The sequence below is a fragment of the Canis lupus genome, chromosome 2 (genome assembly GCF_048164855.1).
Source record: "Canis lupus baileyi chromosome 2, mCanLup2.hap1, whole genome shotgun sequence".
Taxonomy (NCBI): Eukaryota; Metazoa; Chordata; class Mammalia; order Carnivora; family Canidae; genus Canis; species Canis lupus.
Genome location: NC_132839.1, coordinates 6,396,427 through 6,423,044, shown reverse-complemented (window position 1 = coordinate 6,423,044; position 26,618 = coordinate 6,396,427). Strand labels below are relative to the sequence as shown.

Genomic DNA, 26,618 nt, shown 5'->3' with positions numbered 1-26,618 from the left:
CATATTGTTTGATCTCTTCTTAAGATACCATTATCCCTTTTTATTTTTATTTATTTTTAAAGATTTTATTTATTCATAGAGATGCAGAAAGAGAGAGAGGGAGAGAGGCAGAGACACAGGCAGAGGGAGAAGCAGGCACCATGCAGAGAGCCTGATGTGACACTATCCAGGGTCTCCAGGATCACACCCTGGGCTGCAGGCGGCGCTAAACCATTGTGCCACCAGGGCTGCCCCATTATCCCTTTTTAAAATACTTAAAGCAAAGCTTGGATGATTATTTCCTTTTTTTCTGTCTAAAATACATTAAGGTTTTTTATTATATAGTAGCAAGTTCTGGTCACATATTCTAATTATCTATTGAGTGTCAGTATTGTACATTAAATTGCGTAGATAGGACATTTAATCAAGTAAAAGGATATATTGTTAATTGACATCCACAATGTCTATGTTTATGTGTTATTTTGGTAAAAATATAATTTGAGAAATCATTATTATAAATATATAGAGGTTTTAAGTTCTGGACACTACTTTGATGGTCAAAAATGAAAAGAAAGAGCACATTAATCAGTTAATTAGTCTTAAAAACTATTTTTCAGATTCTGTCACAGGAGAACAAATTTTTTTATTTTATGAGAATGACCCTCAGAAAGAACTTATTAGTGTAATATTGGATCTTGCAATATATTCACGAACATGTTATAGAATTGTCCTTGGAGAAATATTAGATTTTACATTCCTATTCTTACTCTTAATTATAAATGCTATAACGATAAAGTTACTAATCAAATATTTTGAACAAAAAATTTCAAATCCATTTGGTAAGTAAATCACTCTTAGGCAATCAATTCTTCATATAAGAAAAAGAGTAAACCACATATTTGATCACATATTCCAAACATTTAAGACATACTTTATCCCATGTGCATGTTCCCATGTCAGAATAAATCATTTGTGACTGATTTTTATGAGTCTTTCAAATGCCCATACTTAAATGTTAGCATGTTTCCTATTTGACTGTATAGAACACACTTCAGAAATATTTTAGAAGTCATATTTCAATCTTTATGAGTATGAAACATCTCAGTTTCTCTTTATCGCAATTCCCTTAAATATAACACTACTTGTATAAATACACTACGTGTTTCCCCATGCTAATTTCCTTCTTCTAATATTAGTAATCATTCATTTATACTGATTAATAAATTCCTTAAGAGTTTTCACATTGTGTTTTTGAATCTTAGTATAGTGCCTAGATTATAATATGGAAAAATTGAAGAAAATTTATTAAGTTGTATTATTAAAACTAGAATATGCCAAATAAAACCATTGATCATTGATATTTTAAGTCCAGTATTTTAACATTTACTACTAAATTCCACAAAGTTTATAGTGACTCTCATTCCATATTGCCCTGCCCCTGGATAATACATTCTTCATAAAGAATGAGTAGGAACTAGAATATATATTTGATACCTACCTGAGAAAACTCACCTTATATTCTTATGACTCAGTTTGCTATTCATTTTCACCACCTTAAATTACTCCTAGAGCATAGTCCCCAATTATTTATGCACCTAAAGTTATGCTAGACTGTGCTTACAAAATCAATTATAATATCCTCTTTCCTAAAACATTGTTTGAATTCCAGAACAAATTGCTCTTATTCTTATCCCATTTTATTTTCTTTCACCACTTACTTCTATCTAAAGTTATCTTGCTCCTTTTTGTTTGTTTTTTATAGTAGTAATTTAGTAGTTTATTAGCTACATTCTCCACTCCAAAATCCACAGCCCTATGCCTACCTTAAGAAGAGGGACCTATGGAGTAATCACACTTATTATTATATCCCCCAGTTCTTAAAACAGTGCTTGGCACAGAAAATATATTAAGGAAACATTTCCTCATAGTTCAGTCCGAGATTCCTGCATATTTCCTTTAATTGCTTTTCATTAGTGTTGTATATACTACTGTAGAGATGGTATATCTGATTCTCCTCACCACTGAGATATCATCCAGTTGGGATTATTGATTTCCATAATTCTCCATTCATTCATTTTAGGCTGAAGTTTCTGAGCACATTTGTAAGTCAAGACCATTTCCTCAGCTCTTTCTCCCCTCCATTATGAGATGTTGTCCTACTGAATAATGCCAAGCATATGCTACCATTGTTCTCTTGAAATTGCAGGTATATATTGTTTCTTTGTTGCTCATTCCTTCATTTTGAGGCATTTAAACCTGTTTCGAGATGTTGACAACTAATACATTGTTCTATTAAACTCACAACAGACAGTATTTTAGGACATACAGATAGTTATTCATGGATGACTTTTTAAACAAGCTATATTCCTTATCTTCAATTCAATAATCTTGTCCTTTATGCTAATTTTATTTGGAAGCAATACTACTTAAGAACAATATCTGATTCTCAGTTCTTTTCAAATTCAATAAGGTAGCTTACTTCTCATTTTCAAAGTCCTGGACTGTACTAGAATTAATTTATGGATAATTTTAATCACTTTATTTTTTCAGATCTGTAATGAGTTTGTTTTTTAAACAGTGTTTTCTTTCGAGGTTACCTGAAATTCTAACTTAACATTTGAAATTTGAGAACAGTGAGACCACTTATGTTAAATAATTCTACCTCCTTATGTTAAATAATATAACATTGCCAATATTCAGTTATGTTTGATATACAATGTTCAACCAAAAAAAATGTTGCTTCATAATAAAGGTTACTTTAGCAATTAAAAAAATAATAATAATAGTAATAATAATAAAGAATTTGGATGATCATATAGGAGTAAAAGTTATAAATAAAAGTTCTCTATATCTCAAGTTGGATTTCAGACTATGATGAGTTTTATATCCTCTTTTATAATTTCCATTTTACAAACTGATAGATTTCTGAAGGGTTTTATTTAACCCCAAATTGCTGCATATTCCTTAAAATATTCAGATTCTAACTATTTCCCTTAGGAAAGTACTTTAATTGTTCTCTCTTTGCTGCTTTCCCCCCTCCTGGGGAAAATAAAATATTAATAATACATGATCTTGTCATATTTTGTAGAGAAATTTACTGATTAAGAAATGCAACAAGAGATTCTATTGGACATATATGTCTTTTTGAAAAGCAGATATTTATATATATATCATATTTCAGGAATATATACACATATATATGAGAGATATACAATATTCATGGAAAGAAAGAAAACTGGACTATTTAGGAAAAAATAGTAACAATGTAGAATATTTCCTGTCAGAAAATAATTATATATTTTATAGTTAGAAAAATATTATTTTTAAAATATGGCATAAGAATCATCTAAAAGGTCATTGTAACAAAATACATAGCTTACAAACTAACCCTAATTTAACATCAAATTATAAAAATACACTTGTGAGAGATGCCTAGGTGGCTCAGTGGTTGAGCATCTGCCTTTGGCTCAGGGCATGACCATGGGGTCCTGGGATCGAGTCCCACAATGGTTTTCCTGCAGGGAGCCTGTTTCTCCTTCTGCCTATGTCTCTACCTTTCTTTCTGTGTCTATCATGAATAAATAAAATCTTAAAAAAATAAAAATACATGTGTGAAAAATAACTGAAAATATACACTGGAAAGTTAACAATGAGTTTGCTTTGAGTACTAATTAGTATTTTTGTCCTTTTTCTATTTTTAAATTATCTACAATAATTCCATATTTTCTTTAAAATCAGAAAAAACCCTAAATTCTAAAAAAATTGAAAAGTGTTAATTTGGGTTTTAAAAACATGATAATAGGGATCCCTGGGTGGCGCAGCAGTTTGGCGCCTGCCTTTGGCCCAGGGCGCGATCCTGGAGACCCGGGATCGAATCCCACATCGGGCTCCCGGTGATTGGAGCCTGCTTCTCCCTCTGCCTATGTCTCTGCCTCTCACTCTCTGTGACTATCATAAATAAATTTTTTAAAAAACTTAAAAATATGATAATAAAATATAGATTATATAATAAATTATAAAATGGCAATCTGATTCCAAGAAAAAATTAATTCCTCATATTTACTTGTAAATATTTCACCGTTGTAGTTGAAATTGTTGAATTCTTAATCTATTAGTAATACCAATAATGCAATTCAATTTAGTAGATTCCTTAGGTTCTATGAAGAATTAGCTATGCTATTTCAAGTGACCATCTAATTAGAATTTGGGTTTGGTTTAAAAAGAACATCTAATTCAATTTAATCTAAGCCATCACATGAGGAATAACTGATTCTGTTTAAAAGAAAATAGGTGATATTCCATGATAAAAGTGGTCATTATAAATAAGTTTTTTGGTCTATTTTTCTCTTTCTCAGAAACAATGGAAGTGGTTACATTAATATAATTAATATATTATAACTATAATGCAGTTGCTTTCTGGATTCCTTTGCAGTACCAGTTACACTGTTCTTAGCATGGCCAACCAACTAATCAACTAATTATTTTAATTATATTTTAAAATATGGAAATAAGCTTTATACCAAAAGATACCTAACTAAAAATTAAGTATATTCAGGAAAGAATTTACAGTATCTGTCCTCCTGGTAAATTAAGGAATTTATCTGCTTTAAAAGTATCAGTATCAAGACATCACAACAAGAAAAGTGTGGGAAGCCACCTCCATACTAGAAATATTAAAATTTTTTTTTTTTTTTAAGTATGACTCCCAGGGGTATCTGGGTGGCTCAGTTGGTTAAGCATCCAACTCTTGATTCCGGCTCAGGTCATGATCTCCGGATGGTGAGATTGAGGCCCATCTAGGGTTCTGAGCTGACCATGGAGCCTGTTTAAGATTCTCTCTCTCTCTTCCTCTGCCTTTCCACCCTGTTCAGAGGCTCTTTCTCTCTCTCTCTCTCATAAAAATAAAGTGTGCCTCTTAGTATAAGATTTGTTGAAATGTTCATTCTTTCTCTTAAATGTTCATTTATATAAAAACAACTATGTAGTCCCAAAATATTTTTGGGTTGAATATCACTATTCCTATAGTTTTTACAATAGTATGGGAGTTAAATCAGATAGCTCCATCCTGATGAACTTAATTTGGAACCTCTCTGTTAATATACCTTACAAAATTTTCAGGTGCCCCAGTGTCTTGATGATGCAGCGTGACAGAAAGCTGTGGCTCTTAAACTTTTTCACATGAGTCATAGTAAAAAAATATATTTTTGTCATAATTCCTTGCATAACATTTATTGAGTGTATTTCATGTGCCATGCTCTCTTCTTGCTTATGGACTGGGAATTCAGAAGTAATTGAAGTAGTCAAAACTTCTGGCCCCCATATAGGTGATGATCCAGTCTGCCTGTCTCTATACCTAGAACCCCCTCACCACGCAATTATTCCTTTGTCTGAACAATGCAATTTTGTATTTTTTATTCCATCAATCTTATTCTGTCCTATTCTCTTCTTTCTGGTTATAAAAATAAAATAAGCTGTTCTTTAGGACTTGCTAATTGATTCAAGATTCAATACTGGATATTCTTTAGAATCTACTTTGAAAAATAGTGCCATATAGGCATTACATACTCTTGCAAGGCTATTAAAGCAGCCTAGAATTTATTATTTATGTCTCATTGTTGGCTTCTGTCACCAACTTAAATATCTAGTCTTTTTCACCAAGCTGCTTTTGAGATAGGACTCTCTGAATCTACGCTTATGTAACTTGCTTTTAATCTAAATGGGGAATCTTATATTTATTTGTCAAATTTTTCTTTATTGGTTTTAGTCCATCATTCAAGCCTATCAAGATTTTTTAAATCCTCCACTGTCATGAAATATATTACATAATCCTCCTGAATCTGTCATCCACAAATACGAAAAGGGTGGCTTCTAAGTCATGATCCAAGTCACTGATAAAAAATATTGTAAATTCTTGTACTTTTCTTTTAGAGATCTCCTGTTATTGGCATTGGCCTATTAATCAAGATTTTAAAGTTATATTTGCATATCCAATCACAAATCTTCCTTAATTATTCCAATACCCAATCTACATTGTCCCATAATACTAAAAAATCCTAACAAACTGTCAGTAATGTGCTGATTTCTTGATTTTTTAATATTCCCCTGAGTACAATAACCCATTCAGAAATATATAGTTAAATTTCTGTGTATCCCAGCCCCAACCAGTTGCAACTGATAATAGCCCTTGGTTTACAAGGTCAGCTCCAGAGCAAAAGAAATTCTGGTATCACAGTATACTGGGAATCATTGTCAGAACTAAGGGATGGTCTAGAAATAGCTATCTCTGATACGTGTGCTGAAGAGATAAGCAGCATTCTTGGTGGTCACAAAGTCATTAGCTATTCCTCCTCAACTCTACTACTGATTTCCTACTGATATGGCTTTTGATTTGGGTACTGGGCCTTAGTGTCTGTGAAAGTCTTGAATAAGGATAATAATAATAACTTTTAGGGAAAAGTTAGGGCTAAAGTCTGTGAACTGGGACTTAGCCACTCTTTATCGAGTTTTAAAAAAAAAATCTCTATTTTTCTGGCCAGACATGTTACTTTGGATGTAACTTACACTTAACTCAGAGATTGTTATTTAAAATGATATCATTAACACAATTAGTAATAGGATGTTTTCTTTAGGTAAGAGCATAGGACAAGGTACTAATCAGTGATGCATTTGAATCCTTACTCTATTTACCAATTAATTGTATAACTTTGGACAAAATGTTGAAACTTTGAAAAAGTCTCTGTTACTTCATCTATAATCTGGAATTAGAAGTATATATGTCAGCTTCCTCACAAGGTTTTTGTAAAAATGGAGATTATATTGTAAGAATACTAAATGTTCATTAAATGATAAATACACTATCAATTGGTATATTAGTATTAGCTTTTATAATGGGTCACTACTTAATCTGTAGAAACTTCAAATTCATAATCCAAGAAGGAAAACATGTCTTTATACAGCATCATCTCATTCTACTGATGGTCTTTTTACTTCTATGTAAGATTATGCCATCCCTCAATATTGTCAGTCATTTTTCCTTTACTTTGCTAGAGTAGAGAGTACGTGGACATTTCATTCTCTACAGGCATTTATATGACAGCTGCTAGTCCTAGATCTGCAGTTATTGGGCAGATCATTTAATCTCTCTGAGCCTCGTTTCCCTCATTTTTAAAACAAGAAACTGACATTTATTTTGAGGCAGTGTTTTAACAATTAGCAATAGTATATGTAAAGTATTTAATACAGTGATTGTCACACAGTGAGTGCTCAATATGGTAGTTGTTTTTATTTCTAGATTTTTAAAAATTTTTTAAAGGTTTATTTATTCATTTATTCATGAGAGACACACACAGAGAGAGAGGCAGAGACACAGGCAGAGGGAGAAGCAGGCTCCATGCAGGGAGCCTGATGTGGGACTCGATCCCAGATCCTGGGATCACACCCTGAGCCAAAGTCAGATGCTCAACCACTGAGCGACCCAGGCATCCCTATTTCTAGATTTTTAAATAAAGTTTAAAGAATACAATTCCTAATAAGAAAGGAAAAAAAAGAGGTCTTCAGACATTTTTACCCTTTTTCCAACAGAAATATTCCTCTGCCCTCTCACAAAACTGCAATAACCTTTCAAACTTTTCTCTACCTTCCTCTTTAAGCAAAGAACTAATAAATCTAGAAGAACAGCCAATTCCCTGTGAGGGGGAAAGTGCAGAGCAAATGTATCTGGCATAATAGTGAGAAGGCATCTTTCTATGAAAAGTGAAGGTGTTAGTAATTAATAGCATAGCCTTTTAAGTCAGGCAGACAGAACTGGGTTTGAATTTAATCCAGACGTTTACTTTTTGAGTTGCAATGTAGATGGTACCTACCCTTTCTTACCTATTTCCTATTTTATAAAACGGCATAATAATAGCATTTTGTCATTGAGTATAAAGTGAGAAATGTTTAAAAGTTAGTACACTGGCAGGCAGCACATTATTTATAAATAGAATCTCATGGGTATTTCCCCTTCCAGTGTTCCTTTAAAACCTACTTTCACTTCCTAATATCCATTGATAATGATGACCAAAATTATTTTACCTTTGGAATGTGAATTTTAGCAATATATTTATTGTCTATTGCCCAAGTTTCTCAGGTAAGATCAATTGGATACTCTGTAGTATTTCATATAAGTTAACCATGTAAAGGTTGGTATTTATGTGAAGTTGTCAAAAGTTTTTCTTAAATATAGGATTACATACCCATACAAAGTAAATTATAATCCGCAGAAATGCCTAATTTCTGTCAGCAATTTAGACATGGAAGACTATCAGTAAATTTTATTATTGTTTTGCTGTTTTTGTTGCTATCTTAGTTGCTGTAGTTACTGTTACTACTACATGTTTTAAAATTTTATATTCTGACTTCTAGATCAAAATACTTGAGTGGCATGCCATCCAAGTCCAAAGGTATGTAGAAAAAAGTAATCATAATTTCAATACTTCCCTGATTCAATTGTAGCATTTAAGAGATTCCCAAGTTCTAAGGTTGGAAAACCTAATGTTGGAATTTTCAGATTCTTGGTTTGGATGCATAAATTTGTAGAAGATTGTTGGAAAGCATCTCCTAGATATATTATTCTTCCACATGAACTTGGCACCTTGAAAGTGGAAAATGCATTTATGCTATTCTAACCCCTTTGAAAGTCTCCAAAGAGAACAAAATTAACTTACTTGAGCCATTGGGGAAATTAATCTAAAAATACAAGTATTCATCTACAAAATAAATACTCAATACAAATCTGTGTTTCACAAATTGTATTAAAGCTAATGATACAATGATAAGGAGAACATTATCCCTGCCTTCAAGGGGGGTAGGGAGAGGGATAGGAAAAGACACACACACACAAAACATTGAGCATGATGCAATGCTGATTATTATGCCAAAGTTAGGGAAAATCTATTGACAGAGAAAATATTTTTGTGTCTATTTAAAGCTTTACAGAGAAGGCAGCACTTAAGCCATGAGAAGTTCAAGATGTATACCGAATGTTAGCCTCTTAAGATTTGAATTAGGAGAAATACCAGGTAGAAAGTCCCAACTGAAGAGAAAGAGAAGAAGGAGGAAAGAGGAAGGAGGGCAGGCCAGAGGAGGAAGACAGCAAAAGAGGAGGGGATGATAGTGGAAGGAAGGGAAGAGAAAAGAAGAATAACTTAGGAAGTGACCAAATAGTAGGTTTGGGGCATTAAGTATCCTACTGCTGCTAACAGAATGAGACTGAGGAGATTCTAGTGGTGTCCGATTGTTGGTACAGATAACCAAGCCCTAACTCCAAATCAGTAATTTGGTTATCACATATTCTTTTCAGAATGTTCAGTTCTTAACCATGAGGAAATGAATGTAGTAATTCTATTTCCAGGATTAACACTTTATGTAAAATTTTAAATATTTTGTCTCCCTGACCCCTAGTATAAATAGAAAGGATGTGTTAAAAACTAAATCAAAGTTTTCTTATGTAAGCAAAGATTCTAAACCTCTTGTGCCCTAGGTATTTTTATCACTTTTTTAGCTGATGACAGAACCTACCTTTTGACGCTTTATTTGTGATTTAGATAAGCCTGTCCTGATGCAGATAATCTCATGAACTGTATTGTCAACAACACTTGTTAGGTTGAGTTAGAAATCTAAAGAGAAAAAAATGCACTATAATTTTTACTTCTTCTAAATTTGTTTCCAATAGAAGTATACCTTTTTTTTTTTTTTTTTTTTTTTTTTTGAGAGAGAGAGAGAGACTGGGGGTGGTGGTGGGAGAGGGCACGTGGGCAAGCCGGGGGTGGTATTGGGAGGAGGCGAAGGGAGAGAGAGAATCTTAAGCTGGTTCCCAAGCAGAAATCAAGAGTTGGATTCCTAATCAGCTGAGCCACTAGGCACTCCAGAAACATTTTCTTTATTCAGTTTTGTAGTGGTATCTTTACTTACTTAATAAAAAAAAATTGTGATTTTTTTTAACTTAAAAGTTTAAATCTAATACCAACTTGAATACTTGATTGGTAACGATGTTAATGTGCTTGTATCAATATAGTGTTACAAAACTGTGTTACTTGCGAATAATTTACCTTATAAAGTATTACTGAATCTTTAAAGTTAATGGATATAAAATATATGTTTACTACAAAGCCTAATTCAATCAGAAAAAAATCAATTTAAAAGTAAAGCATTATGTCTGAATAGTCCAGCTGGTTATTTCTGTTCCATACTTCACCTTGAAACCTAAATTAACTACATCATAAAACAGTTTTATAGATTATCAACAATATTTTGAATTATATTTAAAGCACAAGAATAGCCTTTAAGGTCACTTTTCTGTGTTATCCTAATTGGCTAGCAATTTCTTATAAGCTCTAGCTAATTGGTATAGAAATAAATCATAAGCCCATTTTACTCTGAGGTAAAAGGTCAGCATGCATCCTCTAGTAATGTGCTCTTCTTTTTTCTGGCATATATTTTACAGGTGTTTTTTTTTTTTTTTTTTTAAGAGTCAGCACACTATAGACTCAAATATGACAGTGGTTAATAGTACGTATTGTGATGATTGAACTATTTTCCCTCAATCTCCCATGAACGTTGATCATGACAAATGATAGGCAGCATTTACACAGATTGATGGAAATTTCAGATTTAAATGTATCAACAATTATTGTTTTATTTTGACTTGGTGAATAAGAGCAAGCACATTACTGGCATCTGTGGGAAAAAAATAAGCTTCACACATACAAGACACACACTGACAGACACTTGGTAAGAATGGCAGGCTAATGCAAAAGTACTGGGTTGACCAAAGTAATAAGATCCAGGTGGCCCATCAATGCAAAAATGGCACACTTTATTTGTTATAGAAAGAACACAGTAGACTGAGGCACCACGATATAACTGACTTGCCATAAACCATGCCCAGTTCTCTTACTGCTGTAATGAGCATATTTGTTTCCCCTAACTATAGGGAAAATAGATAGTTTCCAGAAGGAAAAATGCATGCACAGAAAAAAATAGTGCACATATTATAAGAACATAATTAAATTTAAAAATGTAGTATAAATTCAGTAAGGGGAGATGGAAATCAGAATGTGATTTGGTGATAAAGGGAATTAATTTAAAAGATAAACTCTCTAATGAATTGATTTAAATCAAACAAAACAAGAAAAATATCTTACCCAAATTTGTTGAAGTCCAAGAAAACTGACAATGCTTTGTCATTACCTAATAATATACAAAGTTAAAAATGGTTTGGAGAAAAGTGGTTTTCAAATTGGAATATTCTTCATAATATAAAACAATGTTATGGAAATAAATTGATAATGGTTTTCCTATAGCAGAATCACTGTGAGAGATGAAGTGAAGGCACATTTATGAAAGCTCTGAGCACGAAGGCTGGCACAAAATAGATCCTGGCCTCAGAAAGGAATTCAGTCATGAATCTCAGATTCCCAGTGTGCCCTTACTCCATCTAAAAGCACAGGACCAGTTCATTCCACAGTCACAGTTCTTGCTACTCAGCATTGCTCCTTTATTTCTTACCATTTTCTTCATTCTTTTTGTATTTTTTTAAAGACTTTTATTGATTTATTTTAGGGAGCATACGAGTGCATGACCTGGGGGAGGCGCAGAGGGAAAGAATCTTCAAGCAGACCCTGCTGAGCACAGAGCCCAACATGGGGCTCAATCAAAAACCCTTGATATCATGACATGAGTGGAAACCAAGAGTCAGATGTTCAACCATCTGAGCCATCCAGGATCGCCTCTGTTTATCCTTTTAAATATTCACTTTCCTGATCATTTTTAACAGCTTTGAGAACTAAGGCTAAAATCTCTTTTGGGGCATAATAGGGCATTTTGATAATAGATCTAAGAACTGTTCCACTTCCCCTTATCAAAAATAAAAAATGAAACTTTCACACAAGGACATTTTTGTCTTTAACTACATTGTCAAGAATAGATAGTAATTTGATTGTTAAGAGTGCAGAAGTACAGACACTGTTGCCACTGCTTGTGTTCAGGTCCAGCTTTCTCACTTACTAGCTGTGTGAACTTGCAGATGTTGTGCCACTTTTCCTATCAGTTAAGAATTCTAACACCTACCTTAAATTTTTCTTCAGTGAAATCAATTGTGAGGTTCTTATAACAATTTCTGCCTTATATATGTCTTGCATATGTTTTCCATTTTTTAATTGTTTAATTTTTAATTAAAAATTACTAAATTATTTTAAAAATTATTATAACCATTTTCAATTGTACAGTTCATGGGTATCAAGTACATTTATATTCTTGTGCAACCAACACCACCAGCCATCTCCAGAACTCATTTCCATCTTGCAAAACTGAAACTCTATATCCATTAAACAGTAACTCCTTGTCATTTCTTCCTCTTCTCACCCCCAGACATCCACCGATCTACCTTATATCTCTATGATTTGGACTAATCTGCTTCATAAAAGTAGAATCATACAGCATTTGTCTTATTTGACTGGCCTATTTTACTTAGTACTTTGTCCTTGAGGTTCACCCATGTTGTAGTATATGTCAGAGTGTTCTTCCTTTATAAGGCTGAATAATATTCCATTGTATGTATATAGTACATGTTACATATCTGTTTACCTGTTGATAGACATTTGAGTTGCTTCTATTTATTGTAAAAATGCTGCTATGAATATGGGTATATAAATATCTCTTTGGGAACCTGTTTGCATTTTTTAAGTATAAACCTAGAAGTAGAATTGCTAGGTCATATGGTATTTCTCTTTTTATTTTTTTGAGAAACCACTGTAATGTTTTCCATGGCAGCTATACTATTAAATGTTGTCAGTAATAATGCTTAAGAGTTAAAATTTCTCCACATCCTTGCCATTTCTTTATTTCCTTTCCTTTCCTTTCCTTTCCTTTCCTTTCCTTTCCTTTCCTTTCCTTTCCTTTCCTTTCCTTTCCTTTCCTTTCCTCTCCCTCCCTCCCTCCCTCCCTCCTTCTCTCTTCTCTTCTCTTCTCTTCTCTTTTCTTTTCTTTTCTTTTCTTTTTTCTTTCTTATAATCACCTTAAGGAATCTGAGGTGGTATCTCATTGTTGAAAAACATCTAACCATATATGCAAGGGTTTATTTCTGAACTCTATTCTATTGGTGCATGTGTCTTTTTGCTAGTACCATTACTGTAGCTTTATATTGAACTTTGACATCAGAAAGAGACTCCTGATGTCTTTATCAAAATTGTTTTGGTTATTGAAGGTGCCTTTAGATTATATATGAATTTTAGTGGGGATTTTTCTATTTCTACAAATAAATCATTAGGATTTTCACAAAGGTTGCATTAATTCTGTACATCACTTTGTATAGTATTGAGATCTCAACAATATGAATTTTTCCAATCCATGAACATACGATGTCTTTCTTTTCATTTACGTCTTCTTTAATTTCTTTCAGAAATGTTTTTATAGTTTTTATTGTACAAATCTTTCAACTTACTAGAGAAGTTAATTCCTAAATATTTATTATTAAGTGGAATTGTTTTTTTTAATTTCCTTTTAAATTGTTTAGTACAGTTGAGTTTTGTTTGCTGCTTTCTTTGAATCCTGCTGCTTTGCTAAATTCGTTTATTAATTCTAGTATTTTTTTTTGTAGAATCTCTAGAGTTTTCTACAGACAAGATTATATCCTCTGTTAAATAGAGATGACTTTACATCTTTCTTTATGACTTGGATGACTTGTTTTCCTTGCCCAATTGCTCTAGATAGGATTTCCAATTTCATATTGGAAAGAAATTTAATAGAAGTAGTGAAAGTGGGCATTTTCTTCCTGATATTGTGGAAAAGCTTTCAGTCTCTTATTATTGAGTATGATTTTTGCTGTATATGTCAAATGCTTCTTGTGTATCAATTTAAATAATAGTTTTTACATAGTTTTTATCCTTCATTCTGTTAATCTAATATCTTATATTGAATTATTTTCTTATGTTGAAGGAAACTTGCATTCCAAGAAAAAAATCCCACTTGATTATGGTATATAATTCTTTTAATATGCTATTGAATTTGGTCGGGTATTATTTTATTGAGGATTTCTGCATCGTTATTCATAAAAGTAATTGGTCTGTAGCTTTTCTGTAGTGTATTTGGCTTTGCTATCAGGATAATGCTGGCTTCTTAGAATTCATCAGAGTTTTTCATCTGCTTCAATTTTTTGGAAAAGCTTGAGCAGGATTGATGTTAGTTCCTTGAATGTTTCTGAGAATTCAGCAGTAAAGCCATCAGGTCTGGGGCTTTTCTTGTCAGATTTTTTTTCTTTATTACTAATTTATTCTTCTTACTAGTTTTGGGTCCTTTCCGATTTTCTGTCTCTCCCCACCTGCCTCTGGTTTATATTTAGGAATATTAATCTCATTCAAGCCAGAACTGAAGAAATAGTTGTGGTTTGCCACTGTCTGATCTTTCCTTACTACTGTATGTTTCTATGTATTTTCAAATTGCCATATGAAATATTAAGCTTCTTAAAAAAGATAAAATCATGATCTGGAACCTTAGAGAATAAAGTGTTCTATATGGCTAGATTGTCAGAATGTCTAGTTCCAATGTAAACATCAAGACATTTTTTAATTGTTTAGTTGAGAGTTCTCCAAGGAACTTGCCTACCTTCTTTACATAGAACATAGTAAATATAATTTGAGTTTTTCCTAATAATCCCAGAAATTATTATAAAATTAGTTTGGGTGTTGTATTTTATAGCAGTAATGGCTCCAAGACATATTAAAGTGTTTAAGGCTCTTGGAACAATGTTAGTAACATGTATTCTATTTTCAGTATGTGTCCTTGCTACCTTACTGTCACCTTTCTCTCCTAAAGACAACAATGTATAAATCCTTCATAATCTTTTGAAGTTTGCTACTTCCCAATATCATGTGCTTCAAAACAAAATAATGAAGCATATCTAAGTTGTAAGTAAGAGTACTAGGATCTGATTAAAGGTAGTTTCCTCATGAGTAAAAGACATGAGTTAATGTATTTACTCTGATTTTTACCTAGCTGGCTAGTGACTTATACATTCTCTTCAGATGGGTAGATAGCTGATTTATTTGCCCAGGCAATTGAGCCTAATGCCTATATGCTAACACTTTATGGGGTCTAAATTCCAAAGAAATCAAGATTTAGAGGAAAGGGAAATTGGGTTAGGCTAGGCTAGGAAGTTATATCTACATAGAGACCCTATGGACAAATATGTCTCAAAAGAATCTCTCCAGGAAAATGATGGGAGAAAAATGTACTCATTAGCTTCCATGTTCCATTGGTCAACATTACCTCATAGAGATCAATTCCCCTACATATGTTGGTTGTGCTGTCTGTCCACTCAGAGTGGTTGCCAGAGACACCAGATTTTAAGACAGCAATGACAGCACTCAAGTATAATCCACAAGATGCAAGGTAAACCAAGGAGTGAGTGTGAATTGACAATCCTCCTTGCCAAGCTGTTTCACTTGTGTGAGCTCCAGCAGACCCTTTGTGCTCTCCTGGCCCCATGGAAACAGACTAACCAGGGAAGGAAGTAAAATGGCCTTGAACAAGACATGAAACAGATTACTATTGGGCTTATGTCTCTGAGAGTAATTACTGCAGTGGGCCGGCTAAGCCAACTAGGCTGAAAGTCAAAAAAACCTGGCTTCTCTGAGAAGTAGATACAGTACTTCGGGGGCCTGCTTTTATTAATGACAGAAACCCCTCCTTGGGCCTACAGAAATGCTTCTGGTGCTAGGTAATCTTTCTCAAGAAAAGACATAGTATTCAGTAGAGAATCATGACTGACAGATCCACGTGGCAAATATTCTGGATCCAGATATTTTAAATTCCTGTTAGGTGAGGGGACCCCCAAACAAGTACAGATCTCAGGATTAGGTTATGACCCAATAAAGCCATTATAAGCTGAAAATATCATAAGCTGAAAGTGCATTTAATGTACCTAACCTGCCAGACATCATAGCTTAGCCTAGCCTACCTCAGATGTGCCTAGAACATTTGGACAAATTCATCTAATAGTTGGGCAATTTCATTAGTCTACAGATGGGCAAGTTCATCTAACACATCTAACACAAAGCCTATTTTATAACAAAGTGTTGAATATCTTATGTAATTTATTGAATTCTATACTGAAAGTGAAAAATAGAATGGCCATATGGGTACAGAATGACTGTAAATGTATCAATTGTTTACCCTTGTGATCCCCTAGGGCTGACTCCTTCTGCCCAGCATCATGAGAGTATCTTACTGATTATTACTAACCTGGAAAAGATCAAAATTTGAAGTATGTTTTCTATTGAATTCCTATTGCTTTTGTACCATCATAAGGTCAAAAATTTATAAGTCAAATCATTGTAAGTCAAGGACTGTCTGTAATCTAAAAATCCTCACACTTTCCGTTTGTTTGATAACTAGTAAAAATTGACTGATTTTTTCACTTTTAACATATATGAAATGCTTTCTACACGTGTGATATTTAGTGATTATATATTATTTGCCAGGGCACATGTGGGTGAGAGGGAAATTAGACAACAGAACTTTTTAGACTACTTTTTGCAATGCTTTGGGAAGGTCTTCAGTATTTCTGGAGTCTGAATTGTTAGAGATTCTGATCATAAAATCACAAATTGGAAGTTACTTATGGAGTGTGTACGTGTGCATGTGCGTGATCACTCACGTGTGTATATGCAGCAAAAGAATTAACTTATATTGAAATACTAAGGTGATTTTTTTTTTAGAGAGAGTGCATGCATGCTCAAGGGGCGGGGGGAGGGTGGGAGAGAGAGAGAGAGAGAGAATCTTAAGCAGGCTGCACACCCAGCACGGAGCCTGTCTTGGGCTCAATCTCACCACCCTGAGATCATTACCTGAACCAAAATCAAGAGTCGGATGCTTAACTGACTGAGCCACCTAGGCACCCCAAGATAAGATGACATTTTAAGTATGTATCAAGTCTCTTATATATTAAGCAATAATAGATTTTTCCTGATGGCCTAGGATTTTGATAATTTCTCCTAAAACTGGTAGTTTGTACTACTCTGAAAATAATTCTTAATAGGGTTGAAAACAATGAATCACCAAGCATATACACACAATCACAGAAGTTAGTCATCTTCACAGCACACTATAGGTCCAATAATGGGATAAATAATAATGTAATTTACTCTTATTTTTGTGTGTTTCCACCAAGCATTAGGCATAAAAAGATCTGCTTAAGAAAATACAAATAAAATCTGGGAACTTCCTTTTAAAAGGATTCATTCTGCCTTTCCATTTACTTTCTAGCTAACACTCCTTTTCATCAAGTCGTTTAAAAAAATAGTTGTTTTGAAAGAAAAAGAATGCATTCACATGGGCATTGTCCCTCTGTATTCCTGTGTCTTTCCAACAAGGAACAGGATGGGATTTCAATAATCCTAATTTGTGGGCATCTAGAGAAAACTGTTTGTTCCAAATCCATACAAATGCTGAATCACAACATCTGAGGAGGGTGATTTTGCTAGGGAAATTCATTGAGCAGTAATCTTAACATTGACTGAGGATTAAGTAAATGGTGAGAAAATGGAGATCCCCTTGTACCCAGCAGTCCTTATAACTGCTAATTTACTACATGATGCTAATTAAATGAAGTTAGCCTCATAATGGCAATGTATGGTGCCTGTGTAGGAAAGCTGTTAACATAATTATATCTCTAACACAGGGGGCAAAGCAGATTACAATTATTAGAAAGCCATGGGATACAGACTACCGTGAGTGTTACAACATTAGGAAGTGGATTTACAATCCTAAATTTCCCAAATACAGTCTAAATTTTGTATTTAAATTTCTGTTCATTAGATGACATTTAATAGAAATATTTGAAAAGTAAGTATTCTTCTATAGGTAGTAAGTTTTCAAATTCAGGAAAGAGAATATGTATTTATGTGCACCTGTGTGTGTATGTGGGTAAAATATATTTTGGTGTACAATTTCCTGCCTTGTCAAAATATTACCTCTTTTGAAAGATAGATGATGTGACACTTATGTATCAAACCATAAATAAAAATTGGTTTGTAAGAATGAGAATACCTTATTATGCAATACTGGATTGCACTTTTTAGAATGCTTTCTACCTCTTATCTCCTACTAGGGTAACATATTCTTAAATATTAGTCAAAGAATATCAGGCTGAGAAAAGGACAAATCTCAAAGTTAAAGGTATTTTCAAAGCCACTTTGCCTTATTTAATCCTACTGGCATTCAGTAATGCCCTAACTCCAATACTATGCACAAGAAAAGAGGCTGGCAAAACAAACCTGCCCATTTTCAAAACTTTTATTTATTATTTTAATTATTATTAGTTTCAAGAGAAAGTATACCATTTATAGTACAAATATATTGACAATTTAAATATAATTTTTTAAAAGATTTATTTATTTATTCATGATAGAGAGAGAGAGGCAGAGACACAGGAGGAGGGAGAAGCAGGCTCCATGCAGGGAGCCCGACGCGGGACTCGATCCTGGGACTCCAGGATTGCGCCCTGGGCCAAAGGCAGGCGCTAAACCGTTGAGCCACCCAGGGATCCCCTATATATAATTTAAATAAAAGTAAAATTTCTGGAATGATTCTGAGCAAATAATGAGGTAATATTCAAACACCAATAAAATGAAAAAAAAAATTTGATATACCTAAAACCTGTAAGCTAGTCATGTACAATATCGCAAATGTTTTAAATATTGTTTCCCTAGAATTCTGGTTAATCTGGCTTTTTGAAAATTCTAAAATGGAATAATGCTTGCCTTGAGAGCATCAGAATATCATAAAATATTCTTAGAATAATTGATTAAGCAGGTGATTAAGGATGAAGGCAACTGAAACTTCTTGTCCTCTGCCATGAATTACAAAAGAAACTGGATATTGATGAGAGAAGAATGAACATTTGCTTATTCCCTTCTATATTTCAGGAACTTTATATATGTTGTCTAATTTAAGTTTCAAAACAACTATACAAGGCAAGCACTGTTATTGTTTTGCTTTTATTTATTGATAAGGCTTCAGAGATTCAGAATAGTCAAATTACTTGTCCAGGGTCATCCACTCAGCTTCTCTCCACATCTAGTTATTTGTAAATTATCAACCATGCAATTCTGCTATCCAGTACACATAGATACAATGAGCCCTCAGAATTTATTTTTATAATATAACAGAATTATAACTTATGTTTATATATTTGTGTTTTGGCAATTTTATGTTGAAGAACAGAAAATGAAGTTGTGAATACCCATATATTCATTACTCAGAATATTTAAATGTTATATATATTTCATTCTTTGCTTTATGCATATATTTATATGTAAAATAATTACAGATGCCTTTGTGCTTTCCTCCTCTATTCTCACATTTTCTCCTTTAATGTGTAACATTACCACCCATGTTTAAAATATCAAATATATGCCTGAAGCTAAAAAATATTATATAAAATATGTTTATTTTATTTAATAATTGCATACTGAACCTATGTAACTCTTCTCATTTAAGTTTTAACATAAATTAGGTTATAGAGATTTAATTCACCATAATGGGAATGGATCTATTAATACAATGGAATACCACATAGCAGTTTAAATACATGAAGTAAATTTCTAATCATTTGGAAATTATTCCATTTTCAAATAAAATTTATTTTAAATGATAGAGTAAGTGGCGTGTACTGTTATTGAGTTGTGAGGCATTCTTAGAGAAGCCTAAATTAATTGAGAAAAGCAAGGTATAATACAAATAAATTTTGTAAAAATACAAAATTTTTTATTTTACCAGTCATTCTAACAATTCAAATATTTACCAATAATGTGCATAATTAATGAGCGAACAATGTAATTATTATCTAAATCAAGAAATATGTATTAAAATTTGAAATTTGACAACAGATTGTAAAGAAGTATATATTGATAATATATCCAGCAGTGAAAATTTACTACTTCATTTTGTGACTTTCTCAATCATTCAGTCCTCTTATTTTTTATTTTTTTTTCAGTCCTCTTATTTTTGTTGTGAATGCGTTTGACACTTCTGGTATATGACAAATGTGTGCCTGCGTATATATATGTGTGTATATGTATTCATGTATATGTATATATTCATAAATGTATATATTCTTATACATTGTATATGAAAGAGTATAAAATATATGAAGAGATATTATGTAAAGATGATATAGGTAGTAAAGTATCTAAATAATATGGATTGTAAGGTTATTTATATAGTGTACAAGTATAGATCAGTATTTTGTCTCTTACTAAAACCTTTTAGTGGGACGCCTGGGTGGCTCAGTGGTTGAGTGTCTGCCTTTGGCTCAGGTTGTGATCCTGGGATCCTGGGATTGAGTCCTGCATTGGGCTCCCCTCAGGGAGCCTGCTTCTCCCTCTGCCTGTGTCTCTGCCTCTCTGTCATGAATAAATGAATAAAATCTTTAAAAAGTGGAAACAAAAAACCTTTCAGTTAGATTTTTAAATCCCCAGTTACTGTATTTTAACTTGTGATAAAAATCCCTTTTTATATTTTTCCTCACATCATCTTTATGCTTTCTTTTGACTTACCTAACTTACTTTGTATTCACCTGTCCACCGATTTTTATATTTCAGTGTCAGTGAAGATGTAGCTTGCAAGTAACAGAAAACCAGAAAAAATACTTGTATAAGAAGAAGTCTAGAGGTAGTATAGCCTCCAGGATAGACCTGTTATGCAGTTTAGTTTATGTCTTTAGCATCAAATTTCTTTTCCACATTTTTGCTTTGCCATTTTCTATTTTTCTTTACAATTCAACAAATAGCCTAATCCATAATAACATTTAATGTATACTAATATATAATTTACCATTTATATTATGTTGAGATATTATATCATTATATTATATAGGTATAATGTGATATATATGATATATAGGCAGAATATTCCTATAAAACATAGTCCAATTGAAAAAGCTAAACATTTTCTTTTTTAGTACAATGGTATTTTTCCATCCTGTTTCCTTGAGTCAAATTCTCATAAATTCCCATTCTAGAATCATTAGCTATGTAGTGGAATTTTCTGTGTACCAATCAGATCTGTCTTTGGAAGTTGGTCTTGAATAGCATCTTCAGAGGTATTAGGTAGAAGATACAGAATATTTGAAAAAATAAAATAGAATTTCTATTTGAAGCAAAAATGGGGAATAGTACTGATAAGAAAAGGAACATTGTTATGCTATAGTCACTGTTTTCAATTTTAGAAAACTTTGATTCTTTTTCCAATTTTGCCTTCTTTTACATATAATTGTATATTTTCTTTCATTTTAATTTTCTCTTTGATTTTCAAATATACTTATTTTATGGTTTCTTTCAAATTATTTTAACATTTTCATTCAGAAGGTCTTTGATTCTTTTCATTCTTACTCACTTTCACCCCTCTTTTATTCTTTTTGCAATTTTTAATTTTGTACTAATTTTGCACAGAGTTAATTACCTTCCAGTTCAATAAATTGTGGGTAATAAAAAAGATGTGACAAATGATTTATGAAATTTAGAATAGTAATTTCTTATAGTTAATTCAGGTTAGAGGTTTGGGTTACTGATTTCTTATAGTTTATTTTTTTCTCTCTCAGTCATCTCTTTATCTTTTTCTGGGTGGTGAACAGTGTGTCTTTAATACTCCATTTCTTGCATAGATCATTTCAAAGACAGACAAAGCAAAGACACTATTTATTCAATAATAAACTATTGTAGTTGGTGAGGGTCCCCCATGAACAGAATTCAACTTCCATTTGTATAGAGGTGACTGGGTATCTTAAAAGGAGAGTGAGGGAGTAAGGATAGGGAATTAAGGGAGGTTGAGTGGACTCAAGGAAGTGGAAATTTACAAAATTAGGAAGAAGGGTTGGGTCATGTGACTAGGCCAGTTTGCTAACTGGCTGAGTAACTTAGGCTCCTATCTTCCTACAGAGACCAGGAGACCAGGTCCCTCTGTTCCAGTGATGACTGGAACAAATACTAAGTTCTTTTGGCAGCCTCACTCTATCTCAGGCAGGCATTGTAAAGGGAGCTGGACTCATCCCAGGGATGTGGCCTGGAGCTGTTAGAAGCTATTTTTCAGGACTCTTATTTTGTGTCTATGAGTGTGTGTGTGTCAAGGAGAGTTGGCGAGCTAGATAAAATCATATGTGCTGCTTTTCTCCAATCATTTTTAATAAATAAAGGTTGAGTCCTAGTCAAGAAGAGGGCTCAGGAGAACCTGACTAAAGTTTGGTCAAGAATCTGTCAGCCATTGGGGCACCTGGGTGGCTCAGTCAGTTAAGCTTCCAACTCTTGGTTTTGGCTCAGGTCATGTGCTCATGGGTTGTGGGAATCTGTGCTCAACGGGGAGCCTGCTTGAAAGACTCCCTCCCTCCTTTCTCTCTTTCAAATAAATAAATAAATCTTAAAATGAAAAAAGAATCTGTGAACCATCACTTGGAGTTTCAGCAGTTCTACATGTTCCTCTTCCTAAAACAGGAATCACTTACCTCCTGGGTCAAATTTTAGGAGTGTTATCTCTAGTGTGTTGCTCAAGAGTTAGCTCAGATGTGTTCCTATTACTTGGATTTCCCTCTTCCTTTGTGGCTTATGATGGTTTTTCCTTTATTTGAAAATTATTTACTGTATGTTTGAAATTCATCATATTTTATCTTTATAGTTCAGTTTTTCTGGGATATTAAAAGGGACAGTTTACTTCAAGATAAATCAAAATTAAAATAGTTTGTTTTAAAATGTGAAATTGCCAGGGTAATGATAGAAATAATTACAAACTTTTTTATTTTACCAGTCATTCTAACAATTCAAATATTTACCAATAATGTGTATAATTAATGAGCGAACAATGTAATTATTATCTAAATCAAGAAATATGTATTAAAAATTGATTTGATTTCCAAAACTAAATTAGTACCATAAATATACAACACAAATTAGGGTTGAAATGTTATACTGATATGACTGACTGGAGATAAGCAGCCTAATAAGTTCAACTCTAGTCCTCATGGTAGAAGCTTCAAAGTTATTTCTGTTGGCTCCATGACAGTTTTTTTTTTTTTTTAACTCCTGTGTATATAATAGAAAGAATGCTAGTTATAAAGCTATATGTTTGTGTGAGAGTATAAGAGTCAAATTGTTAACTAAGAATTCTATAGAAAGTCTAGAGTACATCTGAGGTCCAGCTTCCCCCTACCCCATTCCAGGAGTTGAGCATTCCTGTGAAGCCTTCTGTAAGCCAAAATAGCATAAAGGGAAGAAACCATTATCATTACTTCATATGGAAAAATTTTTTGAGCATTTTCAGGCCCCCAGTATAACCTCTTTTAGTTTTTTCTGATACATTAGGACACATCTTGATAACAGATGCACAAAATCAGTTGAGGTGAAGCATAGATGCTCACAGACATAGCTCAAAACAATGGCAGCTTGATGGGGAGACATTGCGTGTAGTTTCCAGGGGAGGAGCTTGGCTATGCCACTCTCACTGCTTGGGGTGCGTGCTGCCTTTATAGAGGCTTCCTACAAAACAAACCCTGAACACTATTTTTTTTCTTTTTGCCTTTATTCCTAAAAGTGAAAATCCTCTTCAGATTTCTTTCAGTTAGTGAAAACAGGTACAATATTAGGTCTTTTGTAAGTGAAGTGTCATAATGTTAACTTTCCTAAAGCAGGGGATACCTATAACTAAAATATTTTCCTAAAGTATGTTTCATTCTGTCAATCAAACAAGCTCTAATTTGCATACATATAATCTATTCCTTATGATTTAGAAAGTACCTAAACTGCATTTGAAGAATCTGAAGTCACAATTTAAACTCTAATTAAGAGCTTTGATTCTATGATCTACGTTGTTTGATTTTCCCATTCCTGATTTTATATATCTTACATATTCCATTTACTACATAATGAAACTATGATTTTCATGGAGTATTATGTACCCTCTGAATTTTAAGTTGTATTTCCATAGTATATGAAACATGACTCAGGCAGAGGCAAATTCTTGTTATCAAAAACTATGCCTGTGTTAATTTTCTACATTTATTTCCAGGATTCCCATTCTGCATGTAACTTGCAAATATTTAAGTCAAGTGATTAGAACCAAAACTAATTACCTGAACATGATTGCCTAAATTAAACCAAGTGTTTTCTTGTGAGATTTCTGAGACAGTGACATACATGTTGGAGAGTGCCCAGATGTGTGTTAAACACATTCATTTAAATTAATTTCTATTAAAAAAATATAAGTACTTCCTTAGATACTAGCCATAAGTAGAATAAAATACTCTCATAAAAATCATTATGTGTTCAGGGTATTATACTAAAAATCAGGGTATACAATATTGATGCAAAATATAGTGTGTATGCTTAATGGATTTATAATCCACTTGGGAGACTGATAATTTAGTGAAACCATGTCATGTTTATGCTAAGTTCCAAATTAGCTTTTTAAATAAAAATAGAGCTAGTGGGACAGAAACAGAAATGATTACCAGGCTCAAAATGTTTTTAGGAATTTGAGTTTTAGACTGGGACCCAATGGAGGAAAGATAGGTTTCAGATCCAATTTTATAAACTGAAGTACCCTTTGGAGTCAACCCATGACTCAAGTGGAAGCCACATCCTTGAGGAGGTCAAGTCCTAACAGGGAAATAGCCACTCAGCTTGAGTGGATTCTGCAGGATTTGACCCAGAGTTGTCAGATATCCCAATTTTTATGAGAATAAGAAAATCTCAACTTTGTATTAAATGTCCAGATTTTTAAATACTAACAAGTGGTAACTTTAGACACACACATGCACAACTGGGCAGGACAAAAAAGAGTCTCAAACACTCCCAGAGTTTTAAGTCTGCCATTGCTACTAGTGTAAAAATCTGACTTAATATTTAACTAGTTAGAACAGAGTGGGAATTGCTATTTCAAATACTGCACTTCAGACAGAAATTTTGTAAGCTTATATGGAGAGCGTATTGCATTATTTGGAGGAAAAAAGTAAATACCAGTTTGGCTAGAGAGTTGCTATGGTGGGAATGTTTTTAATTGTTTGAATAGGACTTATGTCAATTTTTTATTGGTTTCTAGGGGAAACAACTGACAAAAGTGAGAGTGGCTAAGAGCCAAAATGATCAACTGACAGGAAAATATCAATCTCTTGCAACAGTAAGACACTACTAGAAAATACTTTTATGAAGGAAAAACAAGTTATATGTAAAATTTCTAAAAAGGGTTTTAGTTCACAGACTGAAATTTGTAAACTCTTTCTTCAGAAGAAAATCTTTTTTAATAAATTAATTTACAAATAAACAATGAAACTGTCAATAGAATTCTAAAATTGGTATGTGTTCCTCCATGCATTTAGAAAATTTAACTTTAAAAAACAAATATTCTACTTGAAACCCATTCTACTCTCCTAAGTTGGACATAAAGAACCTCAGCAGGTATATGTAAATAAAACCCTTCAGGAGGATTGCATGACCTCTGCTCTTACCCAATGTCATGGTGATGGATGGTGTTATTCATCTGCCTCCTTGTACCATCATCACTTTGTAACAAAACTCTCTTTGGCCTTCCAGTTTATTTTTGCAGACAAACTTAATTATTTTCTTCAAAAATGCAAACTAAAGAAATATTTTAACTTAAAAATTTTTATTGAACTATAAGATCTCAGTCAATAGGCATCTGGCTGAAAAATAATTGAAAATTTGCTTACATTCCAAAGTACAATCAGAAATTTTCATTAAGATGAAGATGTCCATTGTATTTGTATTTGTTCAACATATGTTATCATATTACTTGCTTTCTTAAAATGTTTTAATGTGGATCATTATAAGGGCAAGTAGGTCAGATTTGATCTTTTATAAACTTTTTGGATGCAAATGTTTTCACCTTTATTAAGGTAATTAAAAGTTCAACTTTATTTCTTCTCATTGGAGGTTTTTGTGTTGGAGGTTTGCCCTGTTGCTGTCCTGAACTGAAGTATTGTCACTTTTGGATTAAAGATTTGCCTGCTAATCTGTCGCATGCATCTTACTGTATAATGTTGAAAATAAGTTTATAGAATCATTTGAATTTTGATTCACGGACGAATTTGAGAAATGAAGATATCATTAGAATTAACTAGTAGGAAAATTATTGAAAAGTTCTTAGTGAGATTTTTTTAAAAAATGCTGGTAACATGTACAAAGGAATAAAGACAAGATTGTGCTGTCACACAGTTCTCATGACTAAATGTATTTATACTTTTTTTATTAAGATTTTTTTTTTTAAATTCATGAGAGAGACACACACACACAGAGAGGGAGAGAGAAGCAAAGAGCAAAGATATAGGCAGGAGAGAAGCAGGCTCCATGCAGGGAGCCCAATGTGGGACTTGATCCTGGGACCCCGGGGTTACGCCCTGGGCTAAAGGCATGCGCTTAACCGCCGAGCCCCCCAGGAGTCCCTGTATTTATACTTCTTTGTGAAAACTATAACTGATATGATGAGTAAATTTACTGAAAACTAAAAAACTATTCACTTTTGGGAGGTGAATTGCCGCAAAGAAATCTCAGTGGGCAAAATCAAAGATCAGGAGAGGAGATAGAATCTGATCAATTTTA

At 33.1% G+C, this 26,618-nt stretch overlaps 2 long non-coding RNA genes across 17 annotated transcripts in view; one reads left to right on the top strand and one right to left on the bottom strand.

Moving 5' to 3' along the window:
• The window catches only part of LOC140611750 (uncharacterized), an 87,881-nt gene that overhangs the window by 3,649 nt on the left and 57,614 nt on the right, over positions 1-26,618 (bottom strand). The window contains exons 5-6 of one of the 6 annotated variants that reach the window (XR_012012908.1): positions 11,163-11,208; positions 9,538-9,635 (exon numbers count right to left, since the gene is read on the bottom strand). The exons of the other annotated variants lie outside the window; for them this stretch is intronic. This is a non-coding gene — a long non-coding RNA (uncharacterized lncRNA). The remainder of the gene's footprint in view (positions 1-9,537; positions 9,636-11,162; positions 11,209-26,618) is intronic. 6 annotated transcript variants of the gene reach the window in all.
• LOC140611766 (uncharacterized) overlaps positions 1-26,618 on the top strand; it is a 47,968-nt gene that overhangs the window by 9,912 nt on the left and 11,438 nt on the right. For 3 of the 11 annotated variants that reach the window (XR_012012937.1, XR_012012936.1, XR_012012938.1), the window contains exons 2-3: positions 8,383-8,420; positions 25,102-25,179. This is a non-coding gene — a long non-coding RNA (uncharacterized lncRNA). Of the gene's footprint in view, positions 1-2,059; positions 2,186-8,382; positions 8,421-13,501; positions 15,406-16,204; positions 16,280-25,101; positions 25,180-26,618 lie in introns of those variants that run through there. The other 8 variants (XR_012012942.1, XR_012012950.1, XR_012012966.1 and 5 more) reach the window with 7 other exon arrangements.